Source organism: Ranitomeya variabilis, chromosome 1, assembly GCF_051348905.1.
Source record: "Ranitomeya variabilis isolate aRanVar5 chromosome 1, aRanVar5.hap1, whole genome shotgun sequence".
NCBI lineage: Eukaryota > Metazoa > Chordata > Amphibia > Anura > Dendrobatidae > Ranitomeya > Ranitomeya variabilis.
Window position 1 is genome coordinate 184,597,328 of NC_135232.1, and position 15,474 is coordinate 184,612,801.

The 15,474-nt window shown below is 45.0% G+C and overlaps 1 protein-coding gene across 2 annotated transcripts in view; it reads left to right on the plus strand.

Annotated features, from left to right (window-relative positions):
- The window catches only part of SNX24 (sorting nexin 24), a 194,355-nt gene that overhangs the window by 135,159 nt on the left and 43,722 nt on the right, over nucleotides 1-15,474 (plus strand). The gene's annotated exons all lie outside the window — the stretch shown is intronic.

Below are 15,474 nucleotides of genomic sequence, written 5' to 3' on the forward strand. Positions count from 1 at the left end.
GTCCTTTATAATCCTGGCAGTGATTGCTGCCTGCTGTAATTACCAGTTAACCCTTGTATTCAGTGCTAATTGTATTCATGCATCAGAATAGGTATTTTGGAATAAATAACTAAACCAATCGCTTCCTATAACCATCGCCATTACAAGCCTGAACCTGAGCATTTACGTTGTTGAAAGTTGAGGCCAAATTTAAAAAAAACAGTGGAGAGGACATGTAAATCACTAAGAATAATGTAAGTGCAACTTAATAAGTGAGATAATTGCCGTAAAGTAAATGTAAGTTCAATAACAGAATCTTTACTTGCTGATGCTATTTATCACTGTGCCTTCTGCACACTTAACGGAAAGAAGGGAACAGATGCCACACGCACAACATCCAGTCTAAGAAAATGTGGTGCCAATTCCCGGTGGCATTCCATTCCCAGTTTATTAGCACTGGGTGTATCCGCAAGCCTGTGCCCCTGCATTGTAAGATGACTTGCATACCTGGATTATAGTAGAATCCGGTAATTTTGTTTCTTTAGTTCCCTTTAAATAGACCCTGATGGAGGAGCAGAGACGCACGGCTCTTCAGATGCAGTAACCCCACGATTTGCCCTACTAAACAAGCCTGCTATTGATTAGCTTTCACCGTGGCATCACAACTACTCTTAGGATTCAATTTTTTTTTGTTGTTTTGCATATTTTATTGATCAGAAGTGGTAAATGAGCATCAAGCGTGCAAGAAGACGATGAATTGTTTACTTGCATAAAAATAACCTTTCAATAAAGGAAGATGCATGGGTTACACTTTTGGTGCTGTTTTGCTGGCCAAAGCAGATGGCATTCAGCTGCTATTGATCTGTCCCCCTCTCCCAGAACAGCATGCAATATGCCGCCTCATCCTGTCTGGAAGGACCTCAGGTTGGGGAGCCGAGCTGTGACTGTATTGAATCTCAGCAAGAAAGATGTTGATAGACAAAGAGCGGCTTCCTTAACGTGGTATTTTTGTGTTTTTTTACTCCTTGTAGTCTTGTTTCAAAAGATAATTTATTGTTTCTTTAGAAAATCCATAGAAATTTTTTTTTGTTCCCCTTCTAGAAAATCTGCATAAATCATCATCAGAAATGTCTGATAAATCTGAGTGTTACTTCTAGACACACATCCATCTCCAAAACGGGTCTTCTGAACCCCCATTCTGACTGTCACTGTGACTGGAGAGCTGGATGCACATATGTACTGCCAAGGCTGAAAGTTGAAATTGTTCCAGAAAATAAAGTACTTTTCTCAGAAAATTATTGCAATTACACATTTTTTGTTATACATATGTTTATTTCCTGGGTGTGTATTGTAACAACCCACAAAAAACAGAGAAAATGCAAATTGGACATAATTTCACACACAGCCCCAAAAATGACCAGACAAAATTGTTGACACTCTCAACTTAATATTTGGTTGCACACCCTTTGGAATAACTAACAACACCAATTGTTCTTTCTCTCAACAGCAATTTTAAGATCTCTCCACAGGTGTTCAATGAAATTTAGATCCGGACTAATTGCTGGCCACTTCAGAACTCTCCAGCACTTTTTCATCCATTTGTGGCTGCTTCTTGAAGTATGTTTGGGGTCAATGTCCTGTTGGAAAACCCATGACATAGAACGCAAACCCAGCTTTCTGACATTTGGCACTACATTGTGACCCAAAATCTTTTGGTAATCTTCAGATTTAATGTTGCCTTGCACACAGTCAAGGCACCTAGTGCCAGAAGAAGCAGAACAACACCAAAACATCTTTGACCCTCCACCATATTTGACTGTAGGGACTGTGTTTTTTTTTCTTTATAGGCATCATCGTTTTCGATAAACAGTAGAATGATGTGCATTACCAAAAAGCTCTTATTTTGGTCTCATCTGTCCACAAGATGCTTTCCCAGAAGGAAAACTGCAGTCTAGCTTTTTTAAATGTCTGTGTCAACAGTGGGGTACTCCTGGATCTCCTGCCATAGCGTTTCATTTAATTCAAATGTTGATGGTTCGCGCCGACGCTGATGCTCCCTGAGCCTGCAGGACAAATTGAATTTCGTTGGAACTTGATTGGGGCTGCATATCCACCATCTAGACTATCCTGCATTGCAACCTTTCATCAACTTTTCTCTGCCATCCACATCCAGGGAGATTAGCTATTTTAAAATCTCTGGAGATGGACTTGTGACCTTGAGATTGTTGATATTTTTCAACAATTTTGACTGTCAAGTCCTCAGACTGTTCTCCTCTTTCTGTTCTCCTGCTTAGTGTGGCACACCTAGACACATTATGCAAAGATTGAGTCAACTTTTCCCCCTTTTTATCTGGTTTCAGGTGTGATTTTTATATTGCCCACACCTGTTACTTGCCACAGATTAGTTTGATCAAGCATTACATGCTTGAAACAAAGTTGTTTACCCACAATTTTGGAAAGGTGCCAACAAATTTGTCCTACCTATTTTTTGGGTTTTGTGTGAAATGATGTACAATTTGTCTTTTTTCCTCTGTTTGTCTGTTCCAACACACACATAGGAAATAAACATGTGTATAACAAATGTGTAAATGCAATAATTTTCGGGAGAAATACTTCATTTTCTAAAACAAATTCAAGGGTGTCAAAACTTTCGTTCTTGACTGTATATCTCTCTGTTCACGTTTATGGAAGTTCAGAAAACGGCTAAGCACGTGCACTCCTTCTTCACTCTCAAGAACTGAACTCAGATTTGTGATTGCACAGCCGCTGAGGCACCAGTTACATTGAAGAATTGGGGGACCCTATTCTGAGGAATAGGTGGGACTTGCTTTTATCTGAGAACCACAGGGTATGCCAGACATAGATGTGGCTCCTCTCTTGACTGGAAATGTGGAAAAGCTTATTTTAATAGCAAATACAGATACAGTAGTTGTTGGCATTGTTTCACATACCAGAAATCCAATGTGCCTAGGATTGTATTAGCCCAGGGCCGGACTGGCCATAGGGCACTTCTGGCAAATGCCAGAAGGGCCGGTGCCAGTGGTGGGCCGCTCAATCCGCCGCCCCCGCCGTCGCATTCAACTATACCGGCGTATAGACGCCGGTACAGTTGAATGCAATGATGGAGGAGAGAGCGTCTACAGACGCTCCTCTCCCATCATTCCCCGCTCTGCCTCTGACACTGCGGGTGCGCGATGATGTCATATCATCGCGCACCTGCTGTGTCCCGGGCAGACTGCAGCTGCTGAGACAGGAGCAGGAACCAGGAAGCAACGCTGGGCACGAGGAGAGGTGAGGAGAGTTTTTTTTTTTTCTGGACTGTGGGGCCATTCTCGGAGGAGGTGAGGTGAGGGGAGGAAGAGAAGAGATGTGGGCTGTATATAGTTCTCTGGGCTGTGCTCTGTGCTGTATACTGCTGTGGGCTGTATATAGTTCTCTGGGCTGTGCTCTGTGCTGTATACTGCTGTGGGCTGTATATAGTTCTCTGTGGGCTGTGCTCTGTGCTGTATACTGCTGTGGGCTGTATATAGCTCTCTGTGGGCTGTGCTCTGTGCTGTATACTGCTGTGTGCTCTGTGCTATATATAGTACTCTGTGGGCTGTGCTCTGTGCTGTATACTACTGTGTGCTATATACAGTTCTCTGGGCTGTGCTCTGTGCTGTATACTGCTGTGGGCTGTATATAGTTCTCTGTGGGCTGTGCTCTGTGCTGTATACTACTGTGTGCTCTGTGCTATATATAGTTCTCTGTGGGCTGTGCTCTGTGCTGTATACTGCTGTGGGCTGTATATAGTTCTCTGTGGGCTGTGCTCTGTGCTGTATACTGCTGTGGGCTGTATATAGTTCTCTGGGCTGTGCTCTGTGCTGTATACTACTGTGGGCTGTATATAGTTCTCTGTGGGCTGTGCTCTGTGCTGTATACTACTGTGGGCTGTATATAGCTCTCTGTGGGCTGTGCTCTGTGCTGTATACTACTGTGGGCTGTATATAGCTCTCTGTGGGCTGTGCTCTGTGCTGTATACTACTGTGTGCTCTGTGCTATATATAGTACTCTGTGGGCTGTGCTCTGTGCTGTATACTACCGTGGGCTGTGTGCTATATATAGTACTCTGTGGGCTGTGCTCTGTGCTGTATACTACTGTGGGCTGTATATAGTTCTCTGTGGGCTGTGCTCTGTGCTGTATACTGCTGTGGGCTGTATATAGTTCTCTGTGGGCTGTGCTCTGCTGTATACTACTGTGTGCTCTGTGCTATATATAGTACTCTGTGGGCTGTGCTCTGTGCTGTATACTACTGTGGGCTGTATATAGTACTCTGTGGGCTGTGCTCTGTGCTGTATACTGCTGTGGGCTGTATATAGTTCTCTGTGGGCTGTGCTCTGTGCTGTATACTACTGTGGGCTGTATATAGTACTCTGTGGGCTGTGCTCTGTGCTGTATACTGCTGTGGGCTGTATATAGCTCTCTGTGGGCTGTGCTCTGTGCTGTATACTACTGTGGGCTGTATATAGCTCTCTGGGCTGTGCTCTGTGCTGTATACTACTGTGTGCTCTGTGCTATATATAGTACTCTGTGGGCTGTGCTCTGTGCTGTATACTACTGTGTGCTATATATAGTTCTCTGGGCTGTGCTCTGTGCTGTATACTACTGTGGGCTGTATATAGTACTCTGTGGGCTGTGCTCTGTGCTGTATACTACTGTGGGCTGTATATAGTTATCTGTGGGCTGTGCTCTGTGCTGTATGCTACTGTGGGCTGTATATAGTTCTCTGTGGGCTGTGCTCTGTGCTGTATATAGTACTCTGTGGGCTGTGCTCTGTGCTGTATACTACTGTGGGCTGTATATAGTTATCTGTGGGCTGTGCTCTGTGCTGTATGCTACTGTGGGCTGTATATAGTTCTCTGTGGGCTGTGCTCTGTGCTGTATATAGTTCTCTGTGGGCTGTGCTCTGTGCTGTATACTACTGTGGGCTGTATATAGTACTCTGTGGGCTGTGCTCTGTGCTGTATACTACTGTGGGCTATATATAGTACTCTGTGAGCTGTGCTCTGTGCTGTATACTACTGTGGGCTGTATATAGTACTCTGTGGGCTGTGCTCTGTGCTGTATACTACTGTAGGCTGTATATAGTACTCTGTGGGCTGTGCTCTGTGCTGTATACTACTGTGGGCTGTATATAGTACTCTGTGGGCTGTGCTCTGTGCTGTATACTACTGTGGGCTGTATATAGTACTCTGTGGGCTGTGCTCTGTGCTGTATACTGCTGTTGGCTGTATATAGCTCTCTGTGGGCTGTGCTCTGTGCTGTATACTACTGTGGGCTGTATATAGCTCTCTGTGGGCTGTGCTCTGTGCTGTATACTACTGTGTGCTCTGTGCTATATATAGTACTCTGTGGGCTGTGCTCTGTGCTGTATACTACTGTGTGCTATATATAGTTCTCTGGGCTGTGCTCTGTGCTGTATACTACTGTGGGCTGTATATAGTACTCTGTGGGCTGTGCTCTGTGCTGTATACTACTGTGGGCTGTATATAGTTATCTGTGGGCTGTGCTCTGTGCTGTATGCTACTGTGGGCTGTATATAGTTCTCTGTGGGCTGTGCTCTGTGCTGTATATAGTTCTCTGTGGGCTGTGCTCTGTGCTGTATACTACTGTGGGCTGTATATAGTTCTCTGTGGGCTGTGCTCTGTGCTGTATACCACTGTGGGCTGTATATAGTTCTCTGTGGGCTGTGCTCTGTGCTGTATACTACTGTGTGCTGTATATAGTTCTCTGTGGGCTGTGCTGTATATAGTACTCTGTGGGCTGTGCTGTATATAGTACTCTGTGGGCTGTGCTGTATATAGTACTCTGTGGGCTGTGCTGTATATAGTACTCTGTGGGCTGTGCTGTGTATAGTACTCTGTGGGCTGTGCTGTATATAGTACTCTGTGGGCTGTGCTGTATATAGTACTCTCTGGGCTGTGCTGTATATAGTACTCTCTGGGCTGTGCTTTATATAGTACTCTGGGCTGTGCTGTATATAGTACTCTGGGCTGTGCTTTATATAGTTCTCTGTGGGCTGTGCTGTATATAGTTCTCTGTGGGCTGTGCTGTATATATTACTTTGTGGGCTGTGCTGTATATAGTACTCTCTGGGCTGTGCTGTATATAGTACTCTGTGGGCTGTGCTGTATATAGTACTCTGTGGGCTGTGCTGTGTATAGTACTCTGGGCTGTGCTGTATATAGTACTCTGTGGGCTGTGCTGTATATAGTACTCTCTGGGCTGTGCTGTATATAGTACTCTCTGGGCTGTGCTGTATATAGTACTCTCTGGGCTGTGCTTTATATAGTACTCTGGGCTGTGCTGTATATAGTACTCTGGGCTGTGCTTTATATAGTTCTCTGTGGGCTGTGCTGTATATAGTTCTCTGTGGGCTGTGCTGTATATAGTTCTCTGTGGGCTGTGCTGTATATATTACTTTGTGGGCTGTGCTGTATATATTACTCTGTGGGCTGTGCTGTATACTACTGTGTGGACTGTGCTGTATACTTCTACGTGGGCTGTGCTGTATACTACTGTGTGGTCTGTGCTGTATACTACTGTGTGGTCTGTGCTGAATACTGCTGTGTGGGCTGTGTTATCTACTACGCGAGCTGTGCTATAGTATGCAGGCTGTGCTGTATACTATGCGGTTTGTGCTATATAATATGCGGGCTTTGCTATATACTATGGGGAGTATATTATATTCTATGGGGGAGGCCATGTTATGTACTATGTGGCTGTGTTATATACTATTGTGGGGGTATATTATATTCTATGGGGGAGGCTGCGTTATATACTATGGGGGGCTGCATTATATTCTATGGGGGGCTACATTATATATTATGGGGAGGTGGGCTGTATTATATTCTATGGGGGTTACATACTCTGGGGTGGCTGCATTATACTCTGTGGGGTGGCTGCATTATACTCTGGGGTGGCTGCATTATACTCTGGGGTGGCTGCATTATACTCTGGGGTGGCTGCATTATACTCTGGGGTGGCTGCATTATACTATATGTGGGCTGCATTATACTGTATCGAGGACTATGGGGAATACGTTATACTATATGAAGAACTATGGGGTGCATTATACTATGGGAAGTGAATTGTACTACATGGATGACTGTGGCGGTGCATTATACTATATGGAGCACTATGAGGATTGTATTATGCTATATGGAGGACTATGAGGATTGTATTATGCTATATGGAGGACTATGAGGAGTGTATTATACTATGTGGAGGACTGAGCAGTGTATTTTAATATATGGAGGACTATAGGGAGTGTATTATACTATATGGAGGACTATGGAGCACATTATAATATATGGAGGACTATGGGGTGTATTTTACTAAACAAGTAAAATGCTGCATATTCGGATTGTTTTTGCTGGAACAAAAAGCCTTGTTGTCAGCAGCACATTGCCAGTGTAAACTGTAGATGTGCTGCTGAAAACATGATACTGTATGGTGATCTGTTAGTGATCTATTAGTGATCGTTCTGTCTCATCATTATTCCTCAGCTGGTGGAAAGAGGCCGGGAAACAAGCGTTGAACAACTTCAGTATTGTCGATCAAACTCGTTTAGCGGCCTGAACTCAGCGCACGTAAATACAACAGAAAGGCTTCTGTGTGATGTGCAATATGTTAGCATTTGGGGACCCATTTTAAACTTTGCCTAGGGCCCCACTTTGCCTAAAACCGGCCCTGCCTACAAGTGTACAAAGATATTATACAGTCACCATGTGACAAGTGGGCCTGTGTCACTTCAAATGCCAGGGCTGAATTTTAGTCCCAGTCCGGCCCTGTATTAGCCCAATTGAAATTTTTGTATTGATGATTATGAAACTAGTTTATTTTTTTTTTACTCCAGTTTTATATAGTATCTTGTGTATTACTGAACTAATTGACTATAAGGGGCATGTATTGGGTTGTAAATGGGTTGTCTCTCTCTTTCTCCTTGTATCAAGGGTGGACTGAAAATTATCTAGGCCACAGACAACCAGGGTCATGAGGAACTTACCACCTATGATCCTCTGGTATTTATTTTTTTCTTAAGCTTAAGGCTGCACAAAACATGTTTATTTTTTCGTTCTTTTACTTTTGATCCCAGTCTAATTAGTAAGATGAGGGTTATGGAGTATGTATGTGTGTATGAATGTATATATTATTGTCAAAGGGGTACTTCCGTCTTTCTGTCTGCAACTTCCGTCACGGAAATCCCACGTCGCAGATTGGTCTCGCTAGCTGCCTGTCATGGCTGCCGCAACCAATCAGCGACGGGCACAGTCCGATTAGTCCCTCCCTACTCCCCTGCTGTCAGTGCCCGTCGCCCGCATACTCCCCTCACCGCTCACACAGGGTTAATGCCAGCGTTAACGGACCGTGTTATGCCGCGGGTAACGCACTCCATTACCGCTGCTATTAACCCTGTGTGTCCCCAACTTTTTACTATTGATGCTCCCTATGGAGTGTCAATAGTAAAAACATCTAATGTTAAAAATAATTAAAAAAAACAAAAAACCTGCTATACTCACCCTCCCTAGTCCGCCGATGCGCACACAGCTGCCTCCATCTTCCGTTACCAGAGATGCTTTGCGAAATTACCCAGAAGACTTAGCGGTCTCGCGAGACCGCTAAGTCATCTGGGTAATTTCGCAATGCATCCTGGGAACGGAAGATGGCGGCAGCCGCGCGCATAGGGACAGCTTCGCTGGATCCCAGGGGGTGAGTATATAACTATTTTTTGTTTTAATTATCTTTTTTTAACACGGATATGTGCCCACACTGCTATATACTACATGGCCAGTGTTATATAGCGCGTGGGCTGCGTTATATACAGCGTGGCTGCTATATACTACGTGGCCAGTGTTATATACTACGTGGCTGTGTTCTATACCGCGTGGGCTGCGTTATATACCGCGTGGGCTGCTATATACTACATGGGCAGTGTTATATACTGCGTGGACTGCGTTATATACCGCATGGCTGCTATATACTACGTGGCCAGTGTTATATACCGCGTGGGCAGTGTTATATACCGCGTGGGCAGTGTTATATACCGCGTGGGCAGTGTTATATACCGCGTGGGCTGCGTTATATACCGCGTAGCTGCTATATACTACGTGGCCAGTGTTATATACTACATGGGCAGTATTATATACCGCATGGGCAGTGTTATATACCGCATGGGCTGCGTTATATATCGTGTGGCTGCTATATACTACGTGCCCAGTGTTAGATACTATGTGGGCTGTGTTATGTACTGCGTGGCCTGTGCTATATATTACGTGGCCACTGTTATATACTGCATGGCCTGTGTTATATACTACGTCGCCTGTGTTATATACTGCGTGGCTGCTATATACTGCGTGGGCTGTGTTATATACTATTTGGGCTGTGTTATATACTGCATGGCCACTGTTATATATTGCGTGGCCTGTATTAACACATCGGGTATTCTACAATATGTATGTATGTATATATATATATATATATATATATATATATATATATATATATATATATATATATATATATATAGCATCCACATAGTATATAGCACAGGCCACGTAGTATTTGTCTGCTATATACTACATGGCTCCTATATACTACGTGGCCTGTGCTATATACTATGTGGCTGCTATATACATACATACATATTCTAGAATACCCGATGCGTTAGAATCGGGCCACCATCTAGTACATATATATACATATATAATATAATATATATATATATATATATATATATATATATATATATATATATATATATATATATATATATATATATATATATATATATATATATATATATATATATACACACACCCAATACAGTGTGCACATGTTTTAGGCAGGTGTGGAAAAATGCTTTAAAAAATAGAAGTATTAATTGATTTTTTATTTTATTTTTTAAGCAATTAGCAAATGCAAAGTGAATGAGAACAAAAAAAGATATATAAAACCAATCTTTGGTGTGTCCTGACCACCTTTCATCTTCACAACAGCATCAATCCTTCTTATTTATGCTTGCACAAATTCAGGGAGTCTGTAGGAGTAAGCTATGTTCACATAGCGTTTTAACCCACATTTACTGGCTGAATAAGGGCTTACATCCAACAAAATTATTATTATACATTTTATAACGTCATTCCATGACGCTTTACATGTGAAAAGGTGGCAAATATAGACAAATACAACTAAACAGGAGCAAAAAACAAGGCACACAGGTACATAAGGAGGGAGGACCCTGCCCGCGAGGGCTCACAGTCTGCAGGGGATGGGTGAGGATACACTAGGAGAGGGTAGAGCTTGTTGTGCGGCGGTTAAGTAGGTTGAGGATCACTGCAGGCTGTAGGATTGTCGGAAGAGGTGAGTCTTCAGGTTCTTTTTGAAGGTTTCTATGGTAGGCGAGAGTCTGATGTGTTGGGGTAGAGAGTTCCAGAGTATGGGGGAAGCACGGGAGAAGTCTTGGATGCGTTTGTGGGAAGAAGAGATGGGAGGGGAGTAGAGAAGGAGATCTTATTATTATTATTATTATTATTTATTTATATAGCACCATTAATTCCATGGTGCTGTACATGAGAAGGGGTTACATCAAAATACAAATATCACATACAGTAAACAAAACTAACAATGACAGACTGGTACAGAGGGAAGAGGACCCTGCCCTTGCGGGCTTACATTCTACAGGATTATGGAGAAGGAGACAGTATGTCGAGGGTTGCAGTAGCTCCAATGGTGTTGAGGTGGCTGTGTGGTCTTTACAGGCTGTAAGCTTCTTTGAAGAGATGGGTTTTCAGGTTTCTGTTGAAGGATCCAAAAGTAGTGGATAACCGGATGTGTTGGGGCACTGAATTCCAGAGGATGGGTGATATTCGGGAGAAGTCTTGGATGCGATTGGGTGAGGAGCGAATAAGCATGGAGGAGAGGAGGAGGTCTTGGGAGGACCGGAGATTACGTGAGGGAAGATATTGAGAGATTAGTGTGAAAATATACGGAGGAGAAAGATTATGGATGGCTTTGTAGGTCAGTGTTAGTAATTTAAACTGGATACGCTGAGAAATTGGGAGCCAGTGAAGGGATTTGCAAAGAGGGGAAGCAGGAGTGTAGCGAGGAGAGAGATTAATTAGTCGGGCAGCAGAGTTAAGGATGGACTGGAGGGGTGCGAGAGTGTTAGAAGGTAGGCCACAGAGGAGTATGTTGCAGTAGTCGAGGCGGGAGATGATTAGGGCATGCACAAGCATTTTGGTAGAGTGTGGGTTGAGGAAAGAACGGATTCTGGAAATATTTTTGAGCTGGAGGCGACAGGAGGTGGCGAGAGCTTGGATGTGCGGTTTGAAGGACAGGGCAGAGTCAAGGGTTACTCCGAGGCATCGGATTTTGGGGACAGGGGAAAGTGTGATTTCATTTATTTTGATAGATAGATCAGGTAGGGAAGATATGCTAGATGGAGGAAAGATAATTAGTTCAGATTTGTCCACATTGAGCTTGAGGAAGCGAGAGGAGAAGGAGAATATGGCTGATAGACACTCTGGGATTCTAGAGATCAGAGAGGTGACATCTGGGCCAGAGAGGTAGATCTGAGTGTCATCGACATATAGATGGTACTGGAAGCCATAGGACCTTATGAGTTGTCCCAGGCCGAGTGTATAGATTGAGAAGAGTAAGGGTCCTAGGACAGAGCCTTGAGGGACACCAACAGAGAGGGGGCGAGATGAAGAGGTAGTATGGGAGTAGGAAACGCTAAATGTGCGGTTGGCAAGGTATGAGGAGATCCAAGATAGTGCAAGGTCTTTGACACCAAAGGAAGAGAGGATCTGTAGTAGGAGGCAGTGGTCAACTGTGTCGAAGGCAGAGGACAGGTCTAGGAGGAGGAGTATAGAGATTTGTCTGTTAGCTTTGGCTGTAAATAAGTCATTAGTAATTTTGGTCAGGGCAGTCTCAGTGGAATGGTGGGGACGGAAGCCAGATTGTAGGTTGTCGAAGAGAGAGTTAGATGCAAAGTGAGAGGAAAGTTCAGCATGGACATGCTGCTCAAGGAGTTTGGATGCAAATGGGAGCAAAGGTATGGGGCGATAGCTGGACATACCGCTTGGGTCAAGGGATGGCTTTTTGAGGATAGGTGTGATTGTGGCATGTTTGAAGGCAGAGGGGAAGGTACCAGAAGTTAGTGAAAGGTTGAAGAGATGGGTTAGGGATGGGATTAGTGTGGTGGTGAGGTTGGTGAGGAGGTGGGATGGGATGGGGTCAAGTTCGCAAGTGGTGAGGTGTGATTTGGAGAGAAGATGAGCAAGCTCCCCTTCAGAGATTTTGGAGAGTGAAGTTATGGGGTTTGGGCATTGGTCTCTCATACAAAGGTGTTGTGGTGGTTGGACAACAAAGACTTGCCTTGTTTGGTCTATCTTATTTTTGAAGTGCGTGGCAAAGTCCTCGGCAACGATTAGGGAAGTCGGAGGGGGCAGTGGTGGGCGGAGGAGGGAGTTAAAAGTGTTGAACAACTGTTTGGGGTTGTGGGATAAGGAAGATACGAGGGTTGTGAAGTAGGCCTGTTTAGCAGAGGTGAGAGCTGATTTGAATGCCAGTGTTGCTTGTTTGAGTGCAGTGAAATCATCTTGTGAATGCGTTTTCTTCCAACGCCGTTCTGCAAATCTCGATACTTGCCGAAGCTTTTTAGTGATGTTATTGTGCCAGGGTTGTCTATTGGTTCGTCGCGCTCTGCTATGCATGACAGGGGCAACCGTGTCAATAGCTGATGCAAGAGTGGCATTGTAGAAAGCAGTGGCAGTGTCTGTGTCGTGGAGTGAGGATATAGAGGACAGTGGTAGGATAGAGTCAGAGAGTGTTTGGGTGTCTAGGTGTGCGAGGTTCCTGCGTGGGTGCGCATGGTGCTGGACATGGGTGACAGGTGAGGAGGACAGGGATGAGAAAGTGAGTAGATGGTGGTCAGATAGAGGGAGAGGGGAGGTTGTGAAGTTAGATAGGGAGCATAAACGGGTGAAGACCAGGTCTAATGTGTGTCCGTCTGTGTGGGTGGCTGAGGAGGACCACTGAGTAAGTCCAAAAGATGAAGTAAGGGACAGGAGTTTGGAGGCTGCTGACTGGTGGGTGTCAATGGGGATATTGAAGTCACCCATGATGATGGTGGGAATGTCAGCAGAGAGAAAGTGAAGGAGCCAGGTGGAGAATTGGTCAATAAAGGCAATGGTCTGGCCCGGAGGTCGGTATATGATGGCCATTTGGAGGTTGTAGGGGGGAGTAGATGCGGACAGAGTGGACTTCAAAAGAGGGGAGGATAAGGGAGGGTAGAGGTGGGATTGGGTTAAAGGTACAGTTGGAAGAAAGGAGAATACCCACTCCTCCACCATGTTTGTTGCCAGGGCGAGGAGTGTGGGTGAAGTGGAGGCCACCGTAACATAGTGCAGCAGGGGAGGCTGTGTCAGAGGGTGTCAGCCATGTTTCGGTGATACACAGGAAGAAAAGATTACGAGAGGTAAAGAGGTCGTGAATCACGTGGAGTTTATTGCAGATGGAGCGTGCATTCCATAGTGATCCAGAGAGAGGGTGCAGGGGGGTGGGCGTCATGGGCACGGATTTGAGGTGGGCAAGATTTTGGGTGTTTATATTGGGTTGGGAGCGATAGGAGGGGGTAGTAATGGGAGGTATGAGCTCTGGGGGTCCAGGATTGGGAGATATGTCTCCAGCACTGAGGAGAAGCAGAGAGAGACAGAGCAGGTGGGAGAAGGAGAGTGGGCGGCTTGCTTTGTGTGTTATTAGGAGAGATCTGAGGTTGAGGAGCAGGTCAGCGGAGGAGGTCAGGTGGGGAGGCAGGAGGGAAGGAGAGATTATTACTTGGTTAGGGGGTGCTGGGATTTGAGGATAGCGAAGGAGAGTGAGGAGTAAGGGAGCCAGAACTGTTAGAGCGTATGTCAGCATGATGAGAATAAGTATGGCGGAAAGGGAATGAAATTTAGTACAGTTATTAACAGTGGTTAGTCTTACCTTCTGCTCACTTCTGGCTCATTTCTGGCATATTTCTGCTATAATATTTGCAGTTATCCTTATAGAGACAGACCAAGGTCCAGACAGACCTGTGTCTCTGAATTTATAACAGGCTAAGGGCTCATGAAATAGGCCAGGTGTGATCAGGAGGGAGGGGCAGCAGGAAGACTGGTCACAGACACAGGAGGGGATTAATTAGAAGTCAGAAGGGAAAATGCAAGGGGAAATAGATCCAAATGGAAAGATAAAGCCAAACTGTGTATTGGCATCAAGGAATTAAAATGAGAAAACATGCAGGGGAAGGGGAAACAAAAAAAAAAAAAACAGTCATAGCAGCCAGCGGACATACCAGGAAGAAATAGCAGGGTGAGGAAGATCAGGAAAGTTGGGTGATGGTGATGGGATTGGGGTAGCAGCCAGCGGACATACCAGGAAGAAATAGCAGGGTGAGGAAGATCAGGAAAGTTGGGTGATGGTGATGGGATTAGGGTAGCAGCCAGCGGACATACCAGGAAGAAATAGCAGGGTGAGGAAGATCAGGAAAGTTGGGTGATGGTGATGGGATTAGGGTAGCAGCCAGCGGACATACCAGGAAGAAATAGCAGGGTGAGGAAGATCAGGAAAGTTGGGTGATGGTGATGGGATTGGGGTAGCAGCCAGCGGACATACCAGGAAGAAATAGCAGGGTGAGGAAGATCAGGAAAGTTGGGTGATGGTGATGGGATTAGGGTAGCAGCCAGCGGACATACCAGGAAGAAATAGCAGGGTGAGGAAGATCAGGAAAGTTGGGTGATGGTGATGGGATTGGGGTAGCAGCCAGCGGACATACCAGGAAGAAATAGCAGGGCGAGGAAGATCAGGAAAGTTGGGTGATGGTGATGGGATTGGGGTAGCAGCCAGCGGACAAACCAGGAAGAAATAGCAGTGTGAGGAAGATCAGGAAAGTTGGTGATGGTGATGGGATTGGGGTAGCAGCCAGCGGACATACCTGAGGATGAAGCAGATAGGTTGTCAGATTGATAGCCATAACATAGCATAGCAAAGATAAAAATAAAAATGAAGCATCCATAGCAGGGGGTTATTTTTCTGGCATATTTCTGCTATAATATTTGCAGTTATCCTTTTAGAGACATCCTTATAGAGACAGACCAAGATCTTGAGAGGATCGGAGGTTTCGTGTAGGTAAGTACCGGGAGACCATGTCACAGATGTATGGAGCAGACAGGTTGTGGATAGCTTTGTATGTCGTAAGGGTTTTTAACTGGAGTCTCTGGGTGATAGGAAGCAAGTGAAGGGCTTGGCATAGAGGAGAGGCTGGGGAATAGCAGGGAGACAGGTAGATTAGTCGGGCAGCAGAGTGTAGGATGGATTGGAGTGGTGCCAGAGTGCTAGAGGGGAGGCAAGAGAGTAGGAGGTTGCAGTAGTCAAGGTGGGAGATTAGGGCATGCACTAGTGTTTTTGTG